Source organism: Antechinus flavipes, chromosome 3 (assembly GCF_016432865.1).
Source record: "Antechinus flavipes isolate AdamAnt ecotype Samford, QLD, Australia chromosome 3, AdamAnt_v2, whole genome shotgun sequence".
Taxonomy (NCBI): domain Eukaryota; kingdom Metazoa; phylum Chordata; class Mammalia; order Dasyuromorphia; family Dasyuridae; genus Antechinus; species Antechinus flavipes.
Window position 1 is genome coordinate 399,901,927 of NC_067400.1, and position 26,692 is coordinate 399,928,618.

Below are 26,692 nucleotides of genomic sequence, written 5' to 3' on the forward strand. Positions count from 1 at the left end.
ATACAATAACAGCAAGAATGTTAAATGATCAGTGATGAAAGACTTGATTCTTCTCAGTGGTTCAGTGATTCAAAGCAGTTCCAATAAATTTTGGACAGAAAATGCCATTTGAGTCCAGGAAAAAAAAAAGCTATGGAGGCTGAGTGTAAATAACATATACTATGTTCAGTTCTTTTTTCTGGTTTTTATATATATATATATATATATATATATATATATATATATATATATATATATATATATATTTCCTGTGGTTTTTCCCTTTTGCTCTGATTTTTTCTCTCCCAACGTGAGTCATAATGCAATCTGTTTTAAAAAGAAATAATTTTTTTAAAAAAGGAATGAGTCCACTAAAATACATAAGAATCTTTGTGGGCCACCTATTGATTTATAAAAACATATACGTGTATGTTCTACTATATTTCATTTACTTTGCTAAAATGTAAAAATATTTCCCAATTATATTTCAGTATGGTTCCAGATACACTCTGTGAGACATATTTGACACCTTCAGATTAGAGGGAAAAGAGAAGAAGGTTCAGGAAAGAACCTTATGGTTTTATTTGTGCACAATGGGCAAGTGATCTGTATCCTTTCATAGTATAAGATCAATCATCTCAATCTCCCTTTACTATTATTCCAAAAATTTAATGGCACCTAAGCAAAATACAAATGTAAATGTATTCTACTGGATTTGCCCACAAATGTTCACAATCATTCCTATGCAAATTACAATTTTTATTGGCCTGTGGATTGCAACTTCAAGATCAAGCCAAAAGTAAGGTAATAGGTGAAAAGTTGTAATATACACTATCAGCAGACTATATAAAAACTTCTGATTTATATCAAAAGGTTCTGTACAAATGGGGTAGAGTGCCCAGAACTCTGGTTTCTATTATATTCAGTTATCCAGGTTGACATAATCATTTAAATGCCCTTTTGAAAGAACATATTGTTGATAGCTATGAAAAGAATATAATGATGTTCCATCAAACTACTCAATATTAGAGTTAGAGGAAACCATAAGGACAAAATAGTCCTAATATCCCCATACTATTTTATAAAAGAGGAAACTCAGATCCAGAGAAGTTATTTTTATCAGATTAAACTATACTGAAATATAGCTAAACTATTCTTTCCCACTCTCATTATAACTCAACATTGAATGTCAATGCTAACATCAATTATGTGGTTCTCTGTGTCTTTAAAGATGAATAAAAGCATCATGTGGCCAATTAATTTCATGCCTGTAGACATGGTTTTATGAGTAGAGAAAAATAAAACTTAATTTTCCTTTATCTTTAAAAAAATAACTATTTTCCAATTTGAGGGAAAAATAGCGTGGTTAATGTCAAGTCCCACAGACTAAGAAAGAATCTCCCCCACTCAATGGAATGATTAAACATTGTCTTTTCTCATGCCAAAGTTTCTTACTTTCCATTTTGTTTTTAGATTGCAGATAGTATCAGCTATCCTTACTTTTTTCTTGAAGCAGAGGAAAAGGGTAATCACTTGTGGCAACCATATTAGTAAACAATGGTCACTGATGTGTTCAGAAGAATGTTTGAAGCATCATAACCCTATAGCAAGGAAATAGGTTAGAACTGAGGCATTTGGGTAAAGTACCTTGAGAAAATAGTATATTAGAAAAGGAGAAAAATGACTAGGATACAGTCTAATATTGTAGGGTAAATTGAAATAATATTAATTGCCAAAATCTCCACATCAGAACAGAGATGGTTTATTAATTTTTTTTATTTAATGGACAAGTTATTATAGAAAATACTAGTATCAATTGCAAACGAGACCAAAAAGACAAAAGCTCACTTAGATAACCAAGAATTGAAAAATCAGTTGAGGTTAAAGTATTTATCACAAGCATGTGCACATGTGCGCTCACACACACATATCAAACAAAATAAGAATAACACATATATAAAGATTAAGCTTTCCTCACAATGAAACTTTGATTAAAGAAATACAAATATCACTCCATTTTACAGATGAAGGAACTAAAGCTCAGTGAAGGTAAATCCTAAGGTTATACAAATAATGAATACATTTTGCAAATGAACCCATCAATATACATTCTGAATCATCTGTTTTCCTCTATCCTAAGAATGGCTAAGAATGACATCTTTTGACCTTTGATGGACCTGACTACTGTCCTCCTATAATCATAATATGGCAATTAGGTTAATGATATTATTAAAGAGGATAGTTTTGACAGAGATGGAAACCAGGTAACAAGGGATTGAGGGATGAATATATGATGAGAAGGTGTTGAAGGTTAGGTTAAAAGGGAGAAAAAAATAATAGAATGGTTACTTAAGGAAAGAACAACACTCAGGGAAAAAAAAAATCTCTCTCTAGGCTTGAGTAGACCTGAGTATGTTTGTACACAGAATGGAAGAAATCAATGGTATGGAGAAAGAGCAGTTAGCATGGGAACAAAAAAAATTAATTGATGGAAGAGTAACTTGGTGTAAAGGAAAAATTATTAAACCTGACATCAGGAAAGATGAGTTTGATTCTCTGGCAGGTTTTCATTGTATGACCTTCCTCATATAATTTATCTGAGTCTCCATTTCCTCATTAGCAATACAGAGATAATAATATTTGCAATGCCTACCTCACAGGATAGTTGTGAGCAAACCTGACCACTCTATACAAATGTAAGTTATTACACAGGAGAGATGAGACAGCAGGGGACAAGAGCATAGGTTAAGTCTCTCAAAATCAAAGGAACAGTGCTACCTTTGAAGTAAAATAGGAAAAATAAAAAAAAATAGTGAAAACAAAGATAATTGTTCAAATAACAAGCATTCATTAGAAACTATGTCCACTATATTATATACTGGGTGCTTAAATTTCATTTAATAATTAATTGAGGAGATGTAGCCAAGATAGTGAAGTAAAGACAGGGACTTCCCTGAGCTCTTCCCCATATCCTTTCAAATGCCTTCAAATAATAACTAGTTAATAATAACTAAAATAATAAATTCTAGAGCATCAGAACCTATAAAAAGACAGAGTGAGATAATTTCCCAGCCCAAGACAACTTAGAAAATCAACAGGAAAGGTTTGTCATACTAGGGTGAATATGGAGCCAGATCCAGCACAGACTGCACCAGCACAGCCTTGGCCCAAGCAAACTAGGAGCAACTTAGCAATTTCTTCCAGAGCTCTCAGCACACAGACAATAGGACTCAAACAACTGATCAAAAGATTACTGTGGTGTTTTTGTTAGCACTGAGGCAGTACTCTATTTCTTTGCCCATACTCAGACCTGGGTTACAATCCTAGGTAATTGTCTTAAGGAAAAGCACTAATACACCAGAGGTTGTGGGCACAGTGGAGGCAGGACTCTCCTCACATAAGAAGGCTTGTGGTTACTCACAGGCCAGAGCACAGTCCAGGAGAGTAGTAAACATCTCACCTTACATCATACTCCTTTGAAATAACTGAAAACTTACAAGTTGATAGAAGTATCTCTGAAAACAGTTGCACAAAATTCTGAAGCTTAAAACATACCCCCTCCATCCTAGAAGCAGACACCTACTTTAACGAAGAATTAAAATTAAGGAATAAAGAAGAAAAATGAGCCAACTGATCATACAAAATTACTATAGTGCTAAGGAAAATACAAATTAGGCTCAGGTAATGGAAGAACTCAAAATAATTTTTAAAATCAAGTAAGAGAGGGAGAGGTGAAACTGGGAAGAGAAATGAGAATGATGCAAGAGAATTGTGAAAAACATGTCAACAGCCTGCTAAAGGAAACATCAAAAATACTGAAGAACTTAACATCTTAAAAAACAGAATAGACCAAATTGTAAAGAGGATACAAAAAAAAAAAAAACCAATGATGAAAAGAATCCCCTAAAAAGTAAATCTAGACAAATGGAAAGAGAAGCACAAAAATTTGCTGAAGGAAAAAAAAAAACTTAAAATTAAGAGATACAAGAATTCACTGAAAAAAATTCCTAAAAATTAGAATTAGGCAAACATAAGCTGATGATTTCATGAGAAATCAAGAGAAAATTTTTTTAAAAAATCAAATGGATGAAACAAAAGACTGTGAAATATCCCACTGGAAAAATAACTGACCTAGAAAAGAGATCAGGGAGAGAAAATTTTAAAATTATTGGATTACCTAAAAACCATGATAAAAAAAATAAGAGTCTAGATATCATCTTTCTAGGAATAATCAAGGAAAACTTTCCTGATATTCTATAACTATAGGGTAAAATAGAAATTGAAAGAATCTAAAAATCACCTCCTAAAAAGAGGTCCCCAAATATAAACTAATTACTTTTTTAGGCTTCTCTCGAGTTTTATTTTTGAAAGTAAAATATTCTATTCAGTTGTGATGTTCTCATTAGGAATCTTTGAAAGACCTACATTTCACTAAATATTCATTTGCTCCCCAAGTATTACACTCAATTTTGTTGGTTAAGTGATTCGTGCTTGTAATCCTAACTCTTTTGCCCTCTGGAGTTTGGTTATAATATTTCTCAAGGTTTTTATTTTTTGTCCTCTGGATTTAAGATATTGAGATAATTTTCCTTGATAATTTCTTGAAATATGATGTCTATACATCTTTATCATAAATTTCAGTTAGTTCACTAATTCTTTTTTCCCTTTTTAAATAAATATATTTATTTTTAATACACATTGCTTTATGAATTTTGTTGGGAGAGAAAAATCAGAGCAAAAGGGAAAAACTATTGGAGAAAAAAACAAACAGAAAAAAGAAGTGAACATAGCATGTATTGATTTACACTAAATCTCCATGGTTCCTTTTCTGGTTGCAGAGAACATTTTCTGTCCAACGTCTATTGGGATTGCTTTGAATTACTGAACCACTGAGAAAACCAAATTTTTCATAGTTGATCATTGCACATTCTTTTTGTTACTGTGTACAAGAAATTCCTGGTTCTGCTTAGTTTGCTCAGGTTCGGTTCATGTAAATCTTTCCAAGCCTTTCTAAAATCAGTTTGTTCATCATTCTTTATAAAATAACAATATTCCAATATCTTCATATACTACAACTTATTCAGCCATTCCCCAATTAATGAGCATCTACTCATTTTCCAATTTTTGCTACAACCAAAAAAGCTGCTACAAACATTTTTGCACATGTGAGTCCTTTTTCCTTCTTTAAGATTTTCTTGGGATACAGACCCCATAATGGCACTGCTAGGTCAAATGGTACACAAAATTTTATAGCCTTCTGGGTATAGTTCCAAATTGCTCTCAGAATGGCTGGATTATTTCACAACACCACTAACAATGCATTAATGTCCCAATTTTCCCACATCCCCTCTAACATTTGTCATTATCTTTTTTTTGTCATCTTAACCAATCTGAGAGGTGTTTAGTGGAACTTTTTTGTGTTAATTTGCATTTCTCTGATCAATAGTGGTTAAGAGCAATTTAATATGACTAGAAATCATTTCAATCTCTTCATCTGAAAATTCTCTGTTTATATTCTTTGACAATTTATCTGCTGAAAAGAAAGTGTATTCCTTTCTGTCTCCATTACATTTTCTCCAGAGATCTATCATATCTAACTTTTCTAATATTCTATTTACCTCTTTGACTTCTTTCTTATTTATTTTGTGGTTTGATTTATCTAATTCTGAGAGTGCAAGGTTAAGATCTCCCACTATTATAGTTTTACTGTCTATTTCTTCTTGCAGCTCTCTTAGCTTCTCTTTTAAGAATTTAGATGCTACACCACTTGGTGCATATATGTTTAATATAGATAGTGCTTCATTATCCATGCTACCCTTTAGCAAGATATAGTGCCCTTCCTTATCTCTTTTCATTAGATCAATTTTTGCTTTAGCTTGATCTGAGATCAGGATGGCTACCCCTGCTTTTTTGACTTCACCTGAAGCATAGTAGATTTTGCTCCAACCTTTTACCTTTAACCTGCATGTATCTCCCCGCTTCAGGTGTGTTTCCTGTAAACAACATATTGTAGGATTCTGGCTTTTAATCCATTCTGCTAACCGCTTCCTCTTTATGGGGGAGTTTACCCCATTCACATTTATGGTTAGAATGACCAATTCTGTATTACTTGCCATCTTGTTAACCCCAGTTTACGCTTTTCTCCCTTCTTTCCCCTTTCCCCCCCTTCCCAGTATTAAGCTTGTGAGCACCACTTGCTTCTCACAGCTCTCCCTTTTTAGTATCCCTCCCCCCGCCTTAGAGTTCCTCCCCCTATCTTACCCCTTTCCCTCCCAGTTACTGTATTCCCTTCCGCTTAGCTTATTCCTTCCCTTTTCACTTTTCCCTTCTCACTTTTCAATGAGGTGGGAGAAGTTTCACCATAGATTGAATATGTCTTAAGATTTTTCACTTAAAGCCAATTCTGAAGGCAGTAAGATACCCACTATATTCATCCCCCTCCATTCTTTCTCTCAGATATAATAGGTTTCCTATGCCTCTTCATGAGATGTACTACCCCCACTTTACCCTTTTTCTGGTACAATGTCCTTTCCACATCAATTTCTAGAACAAGGTATACATGTATTCTTTATACATCTATATAGTCAAAATATGGTTCCCAAGATTAATCTTTACCTTTTTAGATTTCTCTTGAGTTCTATATTTGTAGATCAAACTTTTTGTTAAGTTCTGGCTTTTTCATCAGAAATAGATGAAATTCGCTTACTTTGTTGAATGTCCATCTTCTTCCCTGGAAAAAGATGCTCATTCTCGCTGGGTAAGTTATTTTTGGTTGCATACCAAGTTCCTTAGCCTTTCGGAATATCATATTCCAGGCCCTTCGATCTTTTAATGTGGATGCTGCCAGATCCTGGGTGATCCTTATTGTGGCTCCTTGATACTTGAATTGGGTTTTGCTAGCCGCTTGCAATATTTTTTCCTTCATCTGAGGGTTCTGGCATTTGGCCACTATATTCCTTGGTGTTTTGATTTTAGGATCCCTTTCAGTGGGTGATCGATGAATCCTTTCAATGTTTATTTTTTCCTCTGTTCCTATGACTTCTGGGCAGTTCTCTTTGATAATTTCCTGGAAAATAGTGTCCAGGCTCTTTTTTTCATCATGTTTTTCTGGAAGTCCAATGATTCTCAGATTGTCTCTCCTGGATCTGTTTTCCAGGTCTATTGTCTTCCTCAGAAGGTATTTCACATTCTTTTCCATTGTTTGATTTTTTTGGATTTGCTTGACTGATTCTTCTTGTCTCCTCGAGTCATTCAATTCCACTTGTTCAATTCTGATTTTCAGTGAAGTATTTTCTTCACTCACTTTTTAAAAATCTTTTTCTAATTGTCCCATTGAGTTCTTTTGTTCTGTGGAATTTTTTTCCATTTCGCCAATTTTGTTTTCCAGTTCACCAATCCTATTTTTCAAGGATTTTACTTCTTTATCCACTCTCTCTTTAACTTTCTCCAGGCTCTTTTGCCAAGCCTCCCTCTCCTTTTCCCAAGCTTCCCTCTCCTTTTGCCAAGCCTCACTCTGCTTTCCCCATTTTTCTTCTAGCTCCCTTGTGAGAGCCTTTTTAATCACTTCTATGAGGTTCATCTGTGCTGAGGAAGAGATGATCTCCTCCTTTGGGGATTCACCTGGGGACTGTCTGTTTTTAGTCTCCTCAGGATTTAGAGTCTGCTCTCTATCTGTATAGAGGCTGTCAAGGGTTAAAGTCCTCTTCAGTTTCTTGCTCATTCTGTCTAATAATCAAAGACAAACTAGCAAAGAAAAACAGAAAAAACTGGAGTCTTTCTTTGGGGAAGGGGCTGGGTGTGTTACCGAGCTTCCTCTACAGACTGCAGGGGGCAGCAGTGAGGCACTAGCAGGACTGTGTTGCGCCTGCGCTCTGAGATCCCAGAGCGTGCTGAGTCACTGGGGGGGGGGGGGGGGAAGGGGGGAGCGGCCAGGTCCCGAGAGACTCCAGCTGTTTGGGGTTGTATTCTTCAGCCCCGGTGTTCTTAGCTTCTCTGCTGGGCTGCTGACTTGCTGCCGGAGCAAAGTATCCAAACCTGTAGCGAAGCTCTCCCCGCAGAGACGGCTGCGATCACTCCCCACCCCCTCTCCAGTCTGCTCCCGTGCTCTCACTGCCGCTGCCCGCCGCCTGTGCCTGATCTAAAACCATCCCAGCCCTCCAGTAAAGACAGATCTTTCTTGGCGAATCTCAAGGATGGCTTCTCTTGGTAACTATTTGTGGGTTTTTTTTCAGTCAAGCATTAATTCAGAGGTTTGTAATGAAATGGATAGTGAGAGAAAGTGTGGAGCTTATTCAGCTGTGTGCCTTCTCTCCGCCATCTTAACCGGAAGTCCCTTTGACGATTTATCAATTGCAGAATGGCTTAAATTCTTAAGTCAATTTCCTATATATTTTAGAAACGAGACCTTTATCAGAACCCTTGGATGTAAAAATTTTCCCCAGTTTTCTGCTTCCCATCTAATCTTGTTGGCATTGGTTTTGTTTGTACAATTTTTTAAATTTAATATAATCAAAATTATCCATTTTGCTTTTCATAATATATTCTAGTTCTTTGGCCACAAATTCCTTACTTTTCCACAGTTTTGAGAGATAGGCTATCCTTTGTTCTTGTAATTAGCTATCACTCCTTTTAAATAAATTTATTTTTTAGTTTTTTAAATTTATTTTTGATATGCTTTACTTTATGAATCATGGTGAAAGAGGAAAAAATAGAGCAAAAGAGAAAAACTATGGAAGAGATTAAAAAAATAGAAAAAAAGAAGTGAACATAGCATGTATTGATTTACATTCAGTCACTTCAGTTCTTTTTCTGGTTGCAGATGGCATTTTCTGTACAAAGTCTATTGGGATTGTTTTGAATCACTGAACTGCTGAGAAGAACCAAGCTTTTCATAGTTGATCATTGCACATTCTTGCTATTATTATATACAATGTATTTCTGGTTTTGCTTGTTTCACTTAGCATCAGTTCACGTAAATCTTTCCAGGCCTTTCTAAAATCAGCTTTTCATCATTTTTTATAGAACAATAATATTCCATTAGTTTCATATACCACAACTTGTTCACCCATTCCCCAACTGATAAGCATCTACTCATTTTCCAGTTCTATGCTACAACAAAAATATCTGTTAAAAACATTTTTGCAAGTGAAGGTTTTTTGCCCTCCTTTATGATTTCTTTGGGATATAGACCCAGTAAGGGGACTGCTAAGTCAAAGGGCATGAACAACTTCATAGCCCTTTAGGCATAGTTCCAGATTGCTCTCCAGAATGGTTGGATCATTTGATAACTCCACCAACAATGCATTAGTGTCCTAGCTTTCTCACATCTCCTCTAACATTTATCATTATCTTTTACTATCATTTTAGCCAATGTGAGAGATGTGAGGTGGTATCTCAGGAGTTGTTTTCATTTGCATTTCTCTAATCAGCAATGATTTAAAGCATTTTTTCATATAACTATAGATGACTAATTTCCTCATCTAAAAATTGTGTGTTCATATTCTTTGACCACTTATCAATTAGTGAATGACTTGTATTCTTATAAATTTGATAAAGTTCTTTACATATTTTAAAAATAAGGCCTTTGTCAGAAATACTATACTATATAGATTTTTTTCCAAGGGTTGTATATCCCTTTAAATCTTATTTCTCTTGTGAAACATTTTGGAAAATGTTGTAATCTTGAAAAGTAATTTTTATATTACATTTTACATTTACATTGGAAAATGTTATAAATCTTGAAAGATGTTATCTAGGATGTTTTTTCATCATGGTTTTCAGGTAGTCCTATTTTCTAGGCCACTTATTCTGATAAGGTAATTTTCATTTTCTTCCAATTTTCTTTTCCATTTTTTTTGGCTTTTGTTTGATTATTCATGTCTTATTGAGTCATTCTCTTCCATTTGTTCAATTCTAATTTTTAGTGAATTATTTTCTTCAGTTAGCTTTTTTAAAATCTCCTTTTGCAGTTGGCCAATTGAACTTTTATATGAATTTTTGTTTATTGATTTTTTTCCCATTTCATGAATTCTGTTTTCCAAGGAGTTGTTTTCTTTTTCCCTTTCATCAAATCTATTTTTTAAGTACTTTTCTTCAGATAATTTCTGTTCCCTTTCCAAACTCTCCTTCAAAGTTCTTATTTCTTTTCTCCATTTTTCTCTAACTCTCTTTTAACATTCTTTTTGAATCCTTCCAAGAGTATTGTGAGATGGATACCAACTCATATCACCCTTTGAGATTTTATCTGGAAATGTTTTGCCTTTAATGACCTCATGGTTTGAGATCTGTTCTTCTCTGTCTCCATAAAAATTATCTGTAGTCAGAACCATTTTTTTTTTTTTTGCTTTTTTGCTCATTTTTGAAAGGTTGAGGTCTGCTTTTAGGATAAAGGGGAGATTTTCCCAATTTCCTCTACAAGTGACAATGGCTTCATGTTGCCCTGTGATAGTGCTGCTAGCTTCTTCCTGTGCTGAATATATGTGGGCAAATCCCATATTATTCTGAGATTCATGAGCCCACTATTTGCTTGTGTGGTTGTATTAGATATCTCATAGCTAGCCTGCTGACCTACTGGATTCTGAAGCAGGAAAAAGTAGCCAAGACTTCTATATTTTGGCTAAATGTCTCCTGGCAGATTCCCTCAATGTAGGAGTCTTCTCCACCCTGGGCTGACTTGAGTCCCCCTGTGCTGCACTTGCAATGGGCCACTGTTCCCTTCTACCACCCCTCATGCCCCACCCCAATCCCATGCCCAATTAAAGCAGACCATTCCTAAAGTTCTTTCAAAATAGCTTATGCTAGATATTTGTTACACTCCAAATATTTGTTTGTTCTGTCACTCCAAAACCAATTCAGAGACTTGATCTGGTGTCGATCTGAAGAAAGCCAGGAAGATCTCAGGCAAAAACTTGTCTAATCCCTGTAATCTTGGCTCTACACTTGGTATTTTCAATTTATAAAGAAATGGGAGCACCAGCCTTCAAGTCAGGAGGACCTGAGTTCAAATCTGATCTCAGACATTTAACACTTCCTATCTGTGTGATCCTGGACAAGTCAGTTAACCCCAATTGCTTCAGCAAAAAATAAAAAAATAAAAAAGAAATTTAAAAAAAGGAAATGGGATAATCAGCAGACAGGAAAAGGGAGGGACTTGAATAAAGTAGATAATTCAAGAAGTAGAATTTGAGGGAGAAAAAAAGAGAGGCATTTTTTTTAAGAGTACAGATTAGGGAGGTATTGATTAAAGACAAATTAGATTGTGAGGAGAATAGGGTAAAAAGAGTGAATGAGAGGGACAAAAGAGGGGGGAAAAGAAGGGGGAAGGAAACTACACAATTAGTCCTTGTAATTTTGAATGTAAATGAGATGAATTCATCCATAAAATACAAATGGATAGCAGAATGAATTAAAAATTAAAATCTGACAATTTGTTGTTTACAAGAAAAAAAAAATATATACACATTTTAAAAGGATAGATAGCCACAGAGTTAAAATCAAAAGCTGAAGTAGAATTTATTATGCTTTAGATGAGGTAAAAAAACAAACAAACAAACAAAAAAAAAAAACTGTCGTGATTTGAGATAAAGTGGGAGATAAAATAGACTTAGTTAACAGAGATAAGTAGAGAAAGTATGATAAAAGGTATTATAGAAAATGAAACAATATCAATTTAAAACTCCAAAGATAGATACTCCAAAGTTATACTATCTAAAATTTTAAAGGAAAAGTTAAATTAATTACAGGTAGAAATTGATACTAAATACCATAATAGTGGGGGATTTTCCATTCTGGGAATTACATAAATCTGACCAAAAATATATAAAAAAGAATAAAATTTTAGATAAGCCATATGTAATAGCTCTCTGGAGTGAACTGAATCGGAATTGAAAGTATACACTTTTGTCTCAGCAGCACGTGGTACATTTACAAAGTTGACTACATATTAAGTCATAAAAACTTTATACTTAATTGCAGATAGACAGAAATATATCAGATCAAAATACAATAAAATAATAAGGGACCATCAAAATAGAGATTAAAAATTAGAGATTAAACAACCTAATGATAAAGAATGAGTCAAATGACAAACACAGAAGAATCAATAATGCATTAAAAAATAAAAGAAAAATGTTAATAATAAAAACAGAATATCAATTATGAGACAACACACCAAAAATTATGGAATACAGCAAAAGCTTTGAGAATATTATATATGTAAATGTTTTATCAATAAATAACAAATAAAAATATATAATAATCCATGAAATGAAATAGAGAAAAAAGAAGTTCATTAATTGATTAAACAATAAATAAACTAGAAAATGAAACAAAAAAAATGCCCAAATAAACAACAAATTGGGAATCTTAACAATTAAAGGTAAAATTAATGTTTGAATATAAACAAAAAACATTGCATTAACAAATAAAACTAGAAGTTAGGTATATGAAAAAAATAAAGTAAATAATATATAATATTTCCGGACCCTTCACGCAACTTCTTTTAAAACTATTTAACTATTTACACTATTATATCTATTCCAGGAAGATTGTACTAAAGACTTTGTTTTCTTCATTCCTTCACCTTGTCTTTTTAAAATCAGAATATTTTCCATTCTCCAATTCATGGCAATTCTGTTATTTTTTATTATCACTTATAACAATTACATCTGCCAGTTCTTTCTCAGTTCTTTTACTGCTAAGTAGTTTCTCTTAACCTAGTGACTTGCAATACTTGATTGCAGTTAAGCAGTTTAATGCTCCCTTCTATGATTTGCTTTGCTTCTGGTCTAGTTATGTGATTTCATCTATTTAGTGAACTCCTATAAGGAAATGCCCTCTACTAAAGAAAATTTAGAACTCTTAAAAATGTATCTTCATCAGCTACCAATGAGAATAAAGGAGAAAAAAGATATACCCAGAGTCTCACACCCATTAAGTATCAAAGGCAGACTTGAACTTAGGTCATTTTGACTCTGAATCCTACTTTCTTGGCACTACTGCACACTGCCTCTCCTTTTTTTTAAATTATCACTTTACTAATGCTGAGTTTCAAATCCCTTTGAATCATTTTTACAATCCTCCCCATTTGAAAACCATTTTCATCGGCAGAGAAAAAAGACTAACGCTAATATCTCTTTCACATGAGAACTGTTCAAATACTTAAGATGGTGTCATATCATTGCCCTCTAAGTTTTTCTTTCTCCATTAAAAATATTCCAAATTCCTTTGATCAGCCATCACATGACATGAACTCAAAGCACTTAACAACCCTGTTTACCTTCACTGGTATAATTTCATTGTTAAAATGTGATGTCAAGAACTAAACACAAGATTCCAGATGTGGCCCGACAGAGATAGAGCATAGAATCTTCTTTTGGTCTTTTTTAGTGCAGTCCAAAATTACATTCCCTTTTTTAGATGATATCCAATTCTTTACTTAGTTTGAGATCAAAGTCTTTTAAAACTCCAAGATCCTTTTTTCTTTTCAGGTAATCATGGTCTAGTTACTTTATTGCCATTTTTGCACTGATTTTTTTTTAAATCAAATTTAAGGCTTTTCATTTTCCCCATTAAATTTTATTTTATTTATTTTACTCAGAATTTTAACCTTTCAAGATCTTTTCTTTTATCCTGTCTGTCTCACCCAGCATATTAACTATCTTTTCTATCTTTGTCTCTTCTAAAAAATCTTACAATTATGTCAACAATTTCTGTTGAAATCTTTGATCAAAATATTTAAAAAGCACTGGGCCAAAAATAGATACCAGAGACATTGCATTAGAGATCTTCTAATTTGACTCTGAACCATTATTGTTTTGGTAAAGCTATTCAACAAGTTTTAAATACAGTTAAATTTATGCAATTTTCTATCCCATGTTTCTTCATCTTCTCTATAAGGTTAGAAAGATAATGTTTGTCAAATGCTTTGATAATATCCAGATAAATAATATTCATAGTTAGTCAATAAGTATTTATTCTACACAATGTGTAGAACTGTAGTTCCTTGATCTAATAATAGAGTAACTCTTTCAAAAAGTATGTGTGGGGTTTAAAGTGGCATAACCTATTCTAATATATTCTTATTGCTTTTTTTTTGTGATAACCTCTTCATTTCTGAAATATTCACTAATCATTCTTTTAAAATATAATGGCCCTTTTCTACTCTGAACTTTGAGCTCTTATGATGATTACATATTACCCCAACCCCAATTATTATTTTGTTAATACTGTATAATATTTGTTCAAATACCTTTTTAGTGATTCTAAGTTTTAAAGTTGAGAGATCAAATCTGGAAATCAAATATCCCTACTGGTAAGTGCCTAGAGATTAGCATCTGGGCATATTTGTATATCAAAGCATCGTTTTCTGTTTTTATGATGGCATCACCCAAAAATTTTGGGGAATAAAAAGTATATTTTTTTAAGCTTCAAATGTTGTTCCTAATATAGCTGGATAGAACTCTGTGAAAGTCTAACTGACTTCTCATTGTGACATGGAATGACCCTGGATTCTTGAAGTCATGCCATTGGAACACAATCTCTGGCAGCTTCCATCACACTGAAAAGGCTAAGAAAATGGTCCTAGCACCAACCTATGCCGCCTTAGAAGAAGCCTAGCCTCGTTATTACCTCTTAGAAATGAATTTTTTGGCTATTGCAATCTATGAAACAAGAAAGACAGATTTGTCTTTCTTTTCACATTGTCCTAGAGTTTTCTCTCAGAAATTTGCTAGATAGGGAAAAGGAATGCACAATATGTTAAATCAAGGAAATTTCTGAGAGGAAATTGTCACAGGGGAAGATTAAAATCAAAGTATGGCCCTAATGTTGTTGTTGTTGTTTTTAATAATCATGTTTGGACACCATAAGAAAAACTGTAGATAGAGATTGAAGAGACAGAGCTTACAGTGGGCCAATCAGTTATTAGGCTTCCTATTCATTTGGAGGCTCACCAACTCCATCTTATGTGAACAGGTTTGGAGGGTCACAGCTTCCTAAATGCTTAAAGAGCCTAGCAAAAAAAGAAAACAGGAATGTTGTATCAATTAACTAAACAGAAATTCCAAGGAAGAGTAAGTATTGATCCCTGAGAAAAGACTGAAATAGAACCTTCTGATTGTCTGTGTAATTGGAATACGAGGAAGTAAAATGGACACTATCAGATGATCTATTCCTTGTCATCACTGACTTTGCCATGTAGTGGTTTTTATTTTTCTTTAAAATAATATAATGGTTCTCTCTGGGAGCGAGTTTCTTGGGGAGGTTTTCTGGAGGCAGCCTTAGTCTCAGTTAAGAGTAATAATCACCCAAAATGCAGCCAGCTGGTAAAAATGCAAACGTTTATTTTCTCCTTCCAAAATAGCCCGGTTAGTTGAGGCCTATTTCTGCTTGGTTCTAAGAGCTCTTACAACTTTGTCCTTTGTTTCTGTCTCTGCTTTCTTCAGCCTCCAGCCAGCACCAAGTTGAATCTGTCTTGCCTCCAAGAGAGGGCTTCTGACTTCCAATCTCCAGGAGTGCTTTGTGTCTGTCCCAGAGTGCTCCTCTCCAATCTCTGGGAATGTTCTGAAGTAAAATTCTCTTGACTAGCTCCCTGAAGCTTTATTTATGTTCCTTCTCTGAGAGTGGGATTGTGGGATATCTCCCATAGTGCTCTCTGGCCCTAAGAGCTTCAAGGGAGGTGTGAATTCGGATATCTCATACTAAACCCTGAAATCTCATAAATGTGTGAACTCCAATGAGTACTTAAATACTTCTTGCTTATATGAGCTCTCTAAAGGTATGAACACAAGAATTGTATCAATTAGTTCTACTTAGTACCTTGTTTCAGGTTCTGGCCCAAAACATGTCCTTGTAAGATCAGATCAATGATACTGAACCATGCTAAATTAGATCATTATTGTCTTTATGACTTAACAGTTTGTAAAGATTCCAACATTGCCAGAACCAAAAAGTTGTCATTAATGTATCAACATCTTCTTAGAAGCTCTCCAATGGAGTTTCCCAGGTTCTTTGTCTCTGCATTTTTAGTGTTTTTATCAATATTTTGAACTATGACATAATTAGATTAAAAAAAAAGATCTTTGAAAGTATAGATGAAAATGATTTCCAAAAAAGGTCACTGGGAATGGAACTCAGCTGAGTAATCTCCCAGTGAGTGGAGGAAAACAGGTTTGTCCTTCAGATCATTACTGGAAAATTCAGGAGCCATGATTTTTAATCTTGTATTTTTCATTTCTAGTTTTATACAAAAAAAAATCTCTAATATGAGCATATTGTCCTATTGGCTATTTAGAATGAGAATAGAAATGTTTTTAAATGGGCTATGGAAAAAATAATAACTTGTATAAATGTATGTACTATTTTATAATAATGATTTTATATTCAGGCTTTAGAGTGATTCATGAATACTAGCAATCACTGAGAAATGGGGAATACTATCCAGCACATGTGCAGAAATCTAGGCTAACAATTTAAAATTCCACATGTGTGATCAAGACTTACATCTAATAGATCAAGCTCAGAGCACTGTCTGGTGGCTTATTCTGAGATTGCACTCTGAGTAACTATACCAGATGGAATGGTAACTATACCACTGGAAGGGTAATTGATTTTGATGCTAACTAGGTATTATGTAAAAGAAGTTTCAAAATCCAAAGAAAATGACAAGTTAACACTATCGATATATGGAAGCACTCAGTTTAAAAAAATAAGTATATAAAATTATTTTCAGTTTTGTCTATCTCCCTCCTATGTTTTTCATGATAGTAGGAGGATGGAAGAAAAGGAAACAGTGGATGCAAGAATTGCATAATGTCAAAACTGTGTTTAAATATTATTTAAAGCAACAATTGTCAGTGTGTGAATTATGATTACCTTGATCAGTGACCAATGAATATGTTGACAAATTATCGGAGGAATGTAATCATATCAGTCTTGCCATTCCAACTATGAATGATATCAAAAAACAAAATTAAGTACCATTTAATAGAAGAATGATTCATAGATCCCTCTGAAGACAAAAAAAAAGAGTTGATTGAATTGATTTTATCTTAAAATAAGCAGTGGTGATATCAGATCCCATGACAAAACTTTTTTAAAAGGCCACCATCAAATAATTATTATTTGAAGAACAACACCTATTTTTAAGAACTGGATGAAACTGTCTAAAGTGAATCAACAAGTCTTTTATTACTTGGCAAATGCCAATACAAAACTGAAAATGGGAAAAATAGCAAAATATATGCTGGAATATGTCATTCAGACATAAGAAACAAGAGGACTCAAACTTGCAGAATACTCCAGAGACAGACCTAGATTAAATGAATACTTTCTCCAAGCAAAACAATTTTGAAAGCAGCAAATAATAGTAAAATTGATTTAAATTGATTATCTTAGGAAAGAAATCATTACATATATACAAGTTGTTTCTGAATCAATTATGTGTAGACAGAGCATTAACTTTTTATGCTGAAGAGTAACACTCAATATGAAATTAAAAAAAAATAAAAGACAGTAATATTTATCATTCAATTAAAATCATTATTACCTGTCCTATTTAAACAAGCTATTTGTGAACAAGATAATGAACTAAATAAACATTTCTTCTTATCCGCATGACTTCTCAAATTTCCCCCAAATAGAAATTATGCTCCAAAGATTAAAAAAGAAAACCTTACCTCTCTCTGTAGTCAAGAACACAAAAATACAAAAGGAAATAAACAAAAAATATCCCAGAAACTGATGGTCATTGGACCTAAATCCACCCAACATCTCTCCCTGACCTGCCATGTTAATAGCAAGGAAGGCTGTGCTAGCAAATCCAAGGTCATGACAGAGCTTTACATCACCCCTAAACACCCCTATTTCTCTTTCCATTGCTTTTGAAATCATGGCTCTCGGTTGCTAAAATTTGCTTGGACTTTGATAACATGCTTGGCCATAATTCTACAGGTGCAAAAACCCTGGGACTATAACCCAAAGTACCAGTATTACAAAGCTCTGATGTGCCCATGCCAGGAAAAGCAGCCTTAAACTGCCAGTTTGGGCCAGAGAACTAAAAAAAAAAAAAATCAAATAAATAGAGTAGAACAAAACAAAACACCTATACATGTATATGTATGTTGATGTTGGAAAGGGGGAAAAAAAATCTGAAAGTTTCCAAGATTTCAGGAAGAAGAAAACTCAAAAACCTTGAACATAAATAGATAAGTTAAAAGTCACAACTATAATAATAGAAAGAAATATAGCCTCCAAGATCTAGTAAACAAGATTGGGCATCTATGAATAAATAAGGGAAAAACACTTCATGAGACCAATGAGCCTCTGGAATGTGTGAATGAGGAAATACAACAGTCTATTTCTAGGTTAGGTGGTTTAAAAGAGAAAAAAATTCTAAGAGCAAAATTTATGTCCTTCACAGAAAAAAATAATGAACAGAATAGAAAAGCTTGAGAAATACAAATAAAATTTTAAAAATGAGGAATAAGACAAGCTTAAGTGAAGAGATGATGGGGAAATATAAAACAAGAAGTGGGGATAAGGAATAAGCTGAAGAGAGCAAGAAGTAACAAGGCTACCTTAAAAAATTAAAATGAAATAAGAAATGGAGCATAATACTCTTTCTTTTCTTTTCTTTTTTTTTTTTTTAATAACTTTTTATTGATAGAACGCATGCCAGGGTAATTTTTTACAGCATTATCCCTTGAATTCACTTCTGTTCCAATTTTTCCCCTCCCTCCCTCCACCCCTTCCCCCAGATGGCAAGCAGTCCTTTACATGTTGAATGGGTTACAGTATATCCTAGATACAATATATGTGTGTAGAACCGAACAGTTTTCTTGTTGTACAGGGAAAATTGAATTCAGAAGGTATAAATAACCTGGGAAGAAAAACAAAAATGCAAGCAGTTTATATTCATTTCCCAGTGTTCTTTCTCTGGGTGTAGCTGTTTCTGTCCATCTTTGATCAATTAAGGCTCTCTTTATTGAAGAGATCCACTTCCATCAGAATATATCCTCAAACAGTATCGTTGTTGAGGTATATAATGATCTCCTGGTTCTGCTCATTTCACTCAGCATCAGTTCATGTAAGTCTCTCCAGTCCTCTCTGTATTCATCCTGCTGGTCATTCCTTACAGAACAATAATATTCCATAACATTCATATACCACAATTTACTCAACCATTCTCCAATTGATGGACATCCTTTCATTTTCCAGCTTCTAGCCACTACAAACAGGGCTGCCACAAACATTTTGGCACATACAGGTCCCTTTCCTTTCTTTAGTATCATTTTGGGGTATAAGACCAGTAGAAACACTGCTGGATCAAAGGGTATGCACAGTTTGATAACTTTTTGAGCATAGTTCCAAATTGCTCTCCAGAATAACTGGATGTGTTCACAATTCCACCAACAATGTATCAGTGTCCCTGTTTTCCCACATCCCCTCCAACATTCCCCATTATCTTTCCCTGTCATTCTAGCCAATCTGACAGGTATGTAGTGGTATCTCAGATTGTCTTAATTTGCATTTCTCTGATTAATAATGATTTGGAGCATATTTTCATATGTCTATAAATAGTTTCAATTTCTTCGTCTGAGAATTGTCTGTTCATATCCTTTGACCATTTATCAATTGGAGAATGGTTTGATTTCTTATAGATTACAGTCAATTCTCTATATATTTTGGAAATGAGGTCTTTATCAGAACCTTTGATTGTAAAAATGTTTTCCCAGTTTATTGTTTCCCTTCTAATCTTGTCTGCATTTTTTTTTGTTTGTACAGAAACTTTTCAATTTGATATAATCAAAATTTTCTATGTTGTGGTCAATAGTGATCTCTAGTTCTTCTTTGGTCATAAATTCCTCCCTTTTCCACAGATCTGAGAGGTAAACTATCCCATGCTCTTCCAATTTATTTATAATCTCATTCTTTATGCCTAAGTCGTGAACCCATTTTGACCTTATCTTGGTGTACGGTGTTAAGTGTGGGTCAATGCCTAGTTTCTGCCATACTAATTTCCAATTTTCCCAGCAATTTTTGTCAAATAATGCATTCTTATCCCAGAAACTGGTGTCATTGGGTTTGTCAAACACTATATTATTAAAGTTATTGGCTGTTTTGTCCTTTGAACCTAACCTATTCCATTGGTCAACTAGTCTATTTCTTAGCCAATACCAGATGGTTTCAGTAACTGCTGCTTTATAATATAATTTTAGATCTGGTACAGCTAGGTCACCTTCATTTGATTTTTTTTTCATTAATTCCCTTGAAATTCTTGACCTTTTGTTTTTCCATATGAACTTTGTTGTTATTTTTTCTAATTCATCAAAGTAGTTTTTTGGGAATCTGATTGGTATAGCGCTAAATAAATAGATTAATTTGGGTAGTATTGTCATCTTTATTATATTTGCTCGCCCAATCCAAGAGCATTTAATATTTTTCCAGTTGGTTAGATCAGACTTAATTTGTGTTGAAAGTGTTTTGTAGTTTTGCTCATAAAGTTTCTGATTTTCCCTTGGCAGATAGATTCCTAAATATTTTATACAATCAGTAGTTACTTTAAATGGAATTTCTTTTTGTAACTCTAACTGTTGGGTTTTGTTAGTGATATATAAGAATGCTGATGACTTATGTGGGTTTATTTTATATCCTGAAACTTTGCTGAAGGTGTAGATTGTTTCTAATAACTTTTTGGTAGAATCTCTGGGGTTCTCTAAGTATACCATCATATCATCAGCAAAGAGTGATAATTTGGTTTCCTCATTGCCTATTCTTATTCCTTTAATCTCTTTCTCAACTCTTATTGCCAAAGCTAGCATTTCTAATACAATATTAAATAGTAATGGTGATAGTGGGCAACCTTGTTTTACTCCTAATCTTATTGGGAATGGTTGCAGTTTGTCCCCGTTACATATGATGCTTACTGCTGGTTTTAAATAGATGCTACTGATTATTTTAAGGAAAAGTCCATTTATTCCTATACACTCAAGAGTTTTTTAATAGGAATGGATGTTGGATTTTATCAAATGCTTTTTCTGCATCTATTGAGATGATCATATGGTTTTTGTTAATTTGATTATTAATATGACCAATTATATTGATAGTTTTCCTAATATTGAACCAGCCCTGCATTCCTGGTATAAACCCTACTTGATCATGATGTATTATCCTGGGGATGATTTTCTGTAGTCTTTTTGCTAATATCTTATTTAAGATTTTAGCATCAATATTCATTAGGGAGATTGGTCTATAATTTTCTTTCTCTGTTTTCAACCTACCTGGTTTAGGTATCAATACCATGTCTGTGTCATAAAAGGAGTTTGGTAGGACTCCTTCATTCCCTATTTTTTCAAATAGTTTATAAAGCATTGGGGCTAATTGTTCTTTGAATGTTTGGTAGAATTCACATGTAAATCCATCTGGTCCCGGGGATGTTTTTTTAGGGAGTTGGTTAATAGCTTGTTCTATTTCTTTTTCTGAAATGGTACTATTTAAGCAATTTACTTCCTCCTCTGATAATCTGGGAAGCCTATATTTTTAGAGGTAGTCATCCATTTCACTTAGGTTATCAAATTTATTGGCATAAAGTTGGGCAAAGTAACCCCTTATTATTTCTTTAATTTCCTCTTCATTGGTGGAAAGTTCTCCTTTTTCATTTTTAAGACTGCCAATTTGATTTCCCTCTCTCCTTTTTCTAATCAGATTTACCAAAGGTTTATCAATTTTATTGGTTTTTTCATAAAACCAACTCAGTTTTATTTATTAGTTCAATAGTTTTTTTACTTTCTATATTATTAATTTCTCCTTTTAATTTTAGAATTTCAAGTTTAGTAATTGATTGGGGTTTTTTAATTTGGTCTTTTTCTAACTTTTTAAGTTCCAGGCCCAATTCATTGATCTTCTCTTTTTCTATTTTATTCAAGTAAGCCTCTCAGGATATAAAATTTCCCCTTATTACTGCTTTGGCTGCATCCCATAAGTTTTGGTATGATGTCTCATTGTTGTCATTATCTTGAGTGAACTTATTAATTGTGTCTATAATTTGCTGTTTCACCCAATCATTCTTTAAGATGAGATTATTTAGTTTCCAATTACTTTTTGGTCTATTTACACCTAACTTTTTGTTGAATGTAGTTTTTATTGCATTGTGGTCTGAAAAGAAAGCATTTACAATTTCTGCCTTCCTGCATTTAATTTTGAGGTCTTTATGTCCTAATATATGGTCAATTTTTGTGTAGGTTCCATGAACTGCTGAGAAGAAAGTATACTCCTTTCTGTCACCATTCAGTTTTCTCCAGAGATCTATCATACCTAATTTTTCTAATATTCTATTTACCTCTTTAATTTCTTTCTCATTTGTTTTGTGATTTGATTTATCTAAATCTGAGAGTGCAAGATTGAGATCTCCCACTATTATAGTTTTGCTGTCTATTTCTTCTCGCAACTCTCTTACATAATACTCTTTCTACATGTGAAAGTAAAACTTGAAAATGAAAAGCTTCTGTAGAGACAACATTAATACACCTAGGATAAGAAGGGAAGTGATCAAACAGGGAAAAATATGTATCCCATTTCTCTGATAAATGTTATATATACAAGATATATGAATAAAATCATTGAGTGTATGAATGGATAATATATGTGTATATACATGTATATATGTGTATTTAAGATATTTAGCTATTAGAACTATTCTTCAATAGATGAATGATTAAAATATATGAATAAAATTCCCCAAAATACTGCAAAGTATTCATAACTACACGAAAAGTGCTTCAAATAGCTGATAACAATAGAAATGCAAATCAAAATAACCCTTAGGTTTCACCTCATATTTTTAAAATTGGCAAAAATGACAAAAATGTTTAGCCAATGTTGGAGGGGTTGTAGAAAGATAGGCATACTACAGTGTTAGAGCTGTGAGTGATACAAACATTTTCAAAGGCAGTTTGGATTTATGCAACTAAAGTGACCAAATATTCATACCTTTTGAACTAGAGATGCTATTACTGAGATTATTTCCCAAGGAAGCTATAATAAGAATATTGAATATATTCCACATATGCCTAAATATCTATAGCTATACTTTTGGGGATGATATCTACGAATTGAAAATAAAGTTAAGTGCCTTTTAATTGGCAAATATCTAAACAAACTGTGACAACTGAGAGTAATGGAACAGCTAGATGAAATGAAAAAAGAAATCAATTATAAAGATCAAGTGAGACTCAAGGAAGAAATATGAGAAGATAACACTAACTATACCTTCATGGAAATGAAAGGTCCACAGATGTTTCACATTCCATATTTTCAGATTTTTTTCAATGAATTGATTAGTCATGCTAATTTTTTGTTTTCTCTCTGAGATATACTATTTATCATATGAGATGGTTCTCTGGGAATGGAGAAGAGAACAATACATGAGATACAAAACAGAAAATAATAAACTTATTAAAAATAAAAATATGACTATTAGTACCACAAAACTAGAAATGAGAAAAAGTGGATATTGATACAAAATATCACATTTCTTAAAAAAAATTTGACTGATGGAAGTTTGTTGCCACAAAGATGAAGCCAAAACAACTTAGAAAACACCTCAAACAGCAAATATGTGTTCTACTGCTAAAAGGAGAGTTATGGAAATTAAGTGTAACACCAGTGTAGAATCCAAACTAAATTATAACATACTGCATATATAGAAATTTGAATAACATTAGAAGTACCACCTCATAAAAACAGCCAGAAACCATAGTAAAAGAAACCAAAGAAGAAAAAAGAAAAGCTCTTAAGAAACTTGCCATGATATCTGTTGTCCAAGAACATTGAAGTATGAAACTGGAAATATAACAAATAATTGAAAATGAAATAACTCTGTTGAGATCACTTTTCTTCATTAACAAATGTAACCAATGAATTTAGCCTTCAGTATGTTGGGCTTTTTTGGTGTAATATGAGTAAATTCAAATGGCAATAGAAAGAAAATAAATATCAAAGTAAGCAGCTAGATCAAATCAGGTATGCACAGATGAAGTCCATGCTAGAGGCAAAATAATTTTGATTGCATTAAGGATTGGATTTTCAAGCTATTGAAAAGAAGAGATAATATTAAAACTTCTGAGAAAAATTATGAGTGTTTTTACTAACAAAAAATAATTGTGATACTATCAAGATGTCACTGACCCTTAAATCCTTATAAAGATATTACACATGTACATGGAGGGTACTCTTGCTGAAAAGATAGAAAATTATTCACAAAGATATCCTAGAGAAAATCTTTAATGACAGAATTGCATTGAATAGAAAATGCTTCCAATCTTAGTGTTTATTAATGCAAAAAAGCATTTGAATCAGTAGAGCAAAATACCATCTTAAAAAAAAATAAGAGGACTTGAATGATTATATTAAATTATTATAAAGTTCTTGGAAAAGATAATAAATGTTGTTGTCAACTAAATATTGTATAAAAGAGGAAGATGTTTGTTCATCTATAAGGAGGAGATTCATCAATTATTGTAAATGAAAGCAGAGTTCCCAATGAATAGTTTGGTCTTCAACATTTTTTGGTGTTGTTGGACTCCTTTGGCAGATAGGTGAAGCCTATGGAAACTTTTTTTTTTTTCAGAATAATGATTAGCTGTGGGGTTTTTTTGTTTGTTTTTAATTCACAATCCCAGTCAATATTAGATTTCAGTAAAAGGTTAATGGAAATAAAAATGTAATATTTTTCCATACAAATTCATGGAATTCCTGAAATTTTATAATGGATTACAGTTAAAGTTTTACTTTACTTAAAGTTTTTTGTAATGGATTACCAGTTTTAGATGGAAAAATTCTTTCAGTAGTTTATAGATGATCCAGTAATTTTGTGATTGCTGGTCACTTGTTCAGTCATGTACAGCTCTTCATGACCTTATGAACCATACTGTCTAAGGTGTTTTCTTGGCAAAGATATTGGTGTGATTTCCCCTTTTCTTCTTCAGTGGATTAAGGAAAACAGAGATTAAGTGACTTTCTCAGTGTCATAGTGTTAGAAAATTTATGAGCCAGATTTAAACCCAGGTCCTTCTGACGTAACATCCAGTACTCTATCCACTGAACCACCTTCTTTGTGAAACTCCAGATTATTTCAAGACATCCTAAGATTTATAAATAATAGTAAAAAATAATTTGACCTAATTAGTTACACAGCAAAAAACAAATGGATAAGTAATAAGTAGACAATATAATGTATTTTGATAGACAACTCATAGACCTAATCTAGCCTTATACATATTTTGTACAGATGGAATTTAGATGTGTTGGGGCTAGATTGAATTTGAGAAATTATATATTTTTATGGATCCCAAGATTCTCTATAAAATGGAAATACATATTTTAGCATTATTGTGATTTATTTTTACTTTTAGTATGTTACTTTAGATCATTTTATGTCTTAGTCTCTAAAAAATTAAAGGTGTGGGTGAGCCAAAGATTAATGAAAAATAGTATCATTTTGAATTATCTGATAATTTTTATTTATTTATTTTTCTTTTCTGACACTTTTGACTCTTTTAATCACTATACTATTTTTCCTGGAAACTTCTTCCTGTATTTCCATGACACTGCTCTCTCCAAGTTCTTCTGGCAATTGTCTGAATATTCTTCATTGGTCGCTTTCTTGAAGCATCATTTAAATTCTGCCCTCTAAATGTTGCTTCTTTCTTCAGCTTCTATCCCCAGCTTTCTTCTTCTTTTTCTACTAGGTTTACTTTCTTGTTGACCCATCACTTATTCCTGATACAGTCATCATCCTATGCACATGATTCCTCTCTCTCACGCACTCTCTTTCTCATATACACACTCTCAGTCTCTTTCTTTCTCTCCCTCTCTTTCTCTCTCTCTCCCTCTCTTTCTCTCTCTCTCTCTCTCTCTCTCTCTCTCTCTCTCTCTCTCTCTCTCTCACACACACACACACACACACTCACACACACTCTCTCTCACTCTCTCTTTTTTCTCTTCCTCTCTTTGTCTTTATATGTGTGTGTGTATACATATACATGTATGTATGTATATGAGTCCTAGTCTCTTTCCTGAGCTTTAGTTTTGAATTTCAACTACCTATGAGATGAAATATTCCAGGTGGATGTACCTTAAAATATTTGAGTTCAGCATATCCACAGCAAAACTCTTCAGTTTTCCAAATAAATATATCTATCCTCCAAATTTCATCATTTCTATTAAAGGTGTCAGTAGTCTAATCAACAAAAGGTATTCATTTCTTTGCTTCTTTTTTCCTCCTTTATCCTTATATCAATTTAATTTTAATCTTACAGATTTTATTTCTACCACATTTTTCACATCTGCACTCTTTTCTCTACTAATATACTCATCATTTTAGTTCAGGTCCTCCTTTGCCTTTACCTGGACAACTGAAATTGCTTCAAAATTAGTATTCATCCCTTAATTATTTTCCATCTTCCATCTTTCCTCCACAAAGCACTAAATTCTTCTTCCTAAAGCCTAAGCCTACTCATGTAATCCCTTGGCTTAAGAACTTCACTGACTTTCAAATATATCTAAAATTTAAAAAAAAAAAAACCTCATCAGATGGGCAGTCAAGGTCTTTTGCTACTTACTGTCTCAATCCTACACTTCCAGAGTAATTGTACTATATTTCCCTTTATGCATTCTACATTCTTAACCAAATAAGCCTGCTTCTGAGTCTTTGAAC